The sequence below is a fragment of the Myotis davidii genome, unplaced genomic scaffold (genome assembly GCF_000327345.1).
Source record: "Myotis davidii unplaced genomic scaffold, ASM32734v1 scaffold251, whole genome shotgun sequence".
Classification (NCBI taxonomy): Eukaryota; Metazoa; Chordata; class Mammalia; order Chiroptera; family Vespertilionidae; genus Myotis; species Myotis davidii.
The window spans coordinates 385426-389064 of record NW_006282378.1 but is presented as its reverse complement, the minus strand read 5'-3'; the positions used below and the strand labels follow the sequence as shown (position 1 = coordinate 389064).

The window sequence follows — 3639 nt, the reverse complement described above, 5'->3', positions numbered from 1 at the left end:
GCCGCCGCCACCGCCGCCTCCGCTCTCTGCGCCTGCGCCTGCGCCGCCACGCTTTCCGGCCCCGTTTGCGACGATCTGCCGTGGAGGAGCCGGAGGGGAGAGTGGTCGCGCGAGCTCTCGGCTTCCCAACCTCCTCGAAGGACGCGTGAGGGGCGGGGCTTACGGCCAATGGAAAACACGGCGGCACGCGTGCGCATTGCCGAGGAGGCAAAGTTGATTATTTTCCAGTTCTTGGAGGGTCGCGCATACCTCTCGGGACACGCAAGGCAGATCTGAGTTAGCGGCCTCCCTGAGTCGGGGTGGAAATAAAATGTATTTCTGATGGGCAACTTTCCGGGCGACCTCCATTTCTGCTCTGTTTCTGAATACTGGGAACAAGCAGTTCTCTCGCCAGATTTTTTCCAAAAACCCGATTTCCTTTGAGGACTATTTCCATAAGTGGCTTCTATATCTTCGAGGCCCACTTCACCCCGAGAGCCTCCGTGTATCCATTTTTAAAGAAGGGGTTCGGAGCCTTGACTTGTAGCTCTTTCTCTGACGTGGGGTGGGATATTGAGGGTTCCCAAGAATGGGCCCAGGAGTGCATACTCTGCTTCCGAAGAGAAAGCATGTAGGAGACCCCTGACAAGGTTGCCCCCGCCTCCCCGGGTGGAGGATTTTTGATCAAAAGGCCAGGGTGCAAGAATCTGACCTCACCTCCCGTACCGCTACCCTCCACAATAAGTCATCACTTAGACTGTTGCAATAGGCACCTAGCAGATTTGCCTACTTCCATTATTGTCCTCGTTAAACATAGGGCAGCCAGGGTGTCCTTTTAAGCTGTAAGTCAAGTCAAAACTTCCAAGCTGCTCATGACACAGTAAGGATCAAAATGATCACAGTAGCCTGTAGCACAGGCTTCCAGGATCTGGCACCTATTTCCCTGACTTCTCCCACGCTGCCTAGCTCTACTCTAGCCTTGGCCTTTGGTGTCACTCCAGCGGAAGCATGTTCCAGCCCCGGGCTTTTGCACTTGTTTTCTTTTTTAAAAATATTCATCTAGCCCTAGTCGGTTTGGCTCAGTGGATAGAGCCTCCCACTGAAGACTGAAGGGTCCCAGGTTGGATTTCAGTCAAGGGCACAAGCCTGAGTTGCGGGCTCCATGCCCAGTAGGGGGCGTGCAGGAGGCAGCCAATCAATGATTCTCTCTCAGCATTGATGTTTTTCTCTCTCCCTCTCCCTTCCTCTCTGAAATCACTAAAAATATATATATTTTAAAATGTTCATCTAAGATTGTTTTCTTCAGATATTAGAAATGCAAATGACTTTGATATGTTGTTCTTGTATCCAGCAATCTTGCTAAACTTTCTAATTCTAATAGTTTATTTGTGGATTCCTTTGGGTTTCCACATATACAATTACAGTATACTAGTAAGAACACTGGTTTCATTTCATTTATTTTTGGGCCAAAACCAAGCTTTTCCTCCATCACCTCCACCTCCTACCCCTTTGGCAATCACCAACTTGTACTCTATAAGTCTTTTTCTGTTTTGTGGTGTTTATTTGTTGTTGTTTTTCAGATTCCACATATAAGTGAAATAATATGGTATTTGTCTTTCTCTGACTTAGTTCACTTAGCATAATACCCTGTAGGTCCATTCATGTTGTAGCAAATGGCAAAATTTCATTCTTTTTTATTGCTGAGTAATATTCCATTGTTTGTATACCACATCTTCATCCATTCATCTATTGATGAACACCTAGGTTACCTCCATATTATGAGTAATGCTCCAGTGAACACAGGGGTGCATATATCTTTTCAAATTGGTCTTTTTGTTTTCTTTGGATAAATTACCCAGAAGTGGAATTGCTGGGTCATATGGTGGCTCTATTTCTAATTTTTTGAGGAATCTCCATACTGTTTTCCATAGTGATTACACCAAGTTACAGTCCTACAACAGATCTTTACTGGACTTGAGCTCTCCACTTAATCTCCACAGATCTCTCCTCAAATACTGCCTGAGGCAGTTCTTGACCATTCCAACTAAGATGATACCTTTTACGCACACACTAAGAAAAGAAAATGGTACCCTGCACAACCACCACCAGGGATTGAGCCCACAACCCAGGCATGTGCCCTGACCAGGAATCAAACCAGCAACCTTTCCATGCATGGGATGACGTCCAACCAACTGAGTCACACTGGCCAGGGCTTTCATAATATTTTTTTACCTGTAACATTTAACGTATAATTACATATTTTTTATCTAAATATATTAGAATAAAATTCTGTGAGAGCAGGGTCTTTGTCATCTTTGTAACCCAAACATCTAGAAGAGTGCTAGAACACAAAGTAACTATCAAATGCCCTACCATTCCATTCACTTATTCTATCCAACAACTATTGAATTCCTACTACATGTAAGGTCCTGTTCTAGGTGCTGCGTATTCAGAGAACAGTAAGAAAGCAAAAGAGCATGTAGGAAATTAGTTTAGAGAAACAAGAGGGGGGGGCAGATGAATTATGGACTTATAGAATGAAGGAAAGGATTTTACCCTAAGAGTGCTAGGAAACCATGGAGGGTTTTGCATAAAAAAGTGACATGATATGATTTATCAATGAAGAAATTTACTTTGGTTGATTCTTTAAGAACTGCCTGCAGGAAGGCAAAATAGAAGCTAAAAGACTAGTTAGGAAGGTATTGCAGGCCTACAAAGCTAGTGTTGCAGTTTAAGTGGTAGGAAGCGGTTAGATTCTGGGTATACTTTGAAGGTGGCAGAAGTGATTTGCTAATAGATTGAATTTGGGGTCCAAGATAAAAAAAAATATGTCAGACTGGAGCAACAGGATAAATAGCAATGCCATTTTCTGAGATAGAACTCCTGGGGGTGAAGGCACAGGAGCAGGTTTTTTGGGGGAATACCCAGTTACTATTTTAGACCTATTAAGCTGGAGATGCCTATTAGATTACAAATGAAACTGCTGAGTAAACCATTGAAATACAGATCAGAAGCTCCCAGGAGAAGGAACAATTGGTGGTATTATTTGGGGAGTTATTAAGGTGTAAAAGGTATAGATAGCCATGGGATGGTAAGTGCTCAGTTAGCTAATGTGGAAAAAAAGAGAAACAATTATAAACTGAGCTCTCTAATCCAACTAGTAGTGGTCAGAGAAAAACGAAATCCATCAAAATGTATTTAAAAGGAGCAGCCAGGAAATAGGAAGAGAGCAAGAGGTCTTATGAAATAAACTTTAAAAAATGTTTTAATGAGTTTAAGGTTGAAAATGACTGAAAATTGCCCAGCCAGTGTGTCTCAGTGTTTGAGCATCAACCTATAACCCAGAAAGTCACAGTTCGATTCCGGTTAGGGCACATGCCCAGATTGCAGTTGATCCTCAGTTGATCCATGCAGGAAGTGGCCAATCAATGATTCCCATCATTGATGTTTCTTCTCTGTTGCCCCTCTCCCTTCCTCTCTCTGAAATCAATTTTATACATATACTAGGGGCCCGGTGCACGAAATTCGTGCACTTGGTGTGTGTGTGGGGGGGGGAGTGTCCCTCAGCCCAGCCTGCCCCCTCTCACATACTGGGAGCCCTCAGGTGTTGACCCCCATCACCCTCCAATCGCAGGATCGGCCCCTTGCCCAGGCCTGACG

General features: G+C 44.2%; 1 protein-coding gene across 1 annotated transcript in view; it reads right to left on the bottom strand.

Annotated features, from left to right (window-relative positions):
* The window catches only part of DCAF8 (DDB1 and CUL4 associated factor 8), a 43178-nt gene extending 40987 nt beyond the window's left edge, over window positions 1-2191 (bottom strand). The window contains exon 1 of the mRNA XM_015558692.1: window positions 2181-2191. The gene's annotated coding sequence lies outside the window, so the exon portion shown is untranslated. The remainder of the gene's footprint in view (window positions 1-2180) is intronic.
* Between the last annotated feature and the right edge of the window lie 1448 nt (window positions 2192-3639).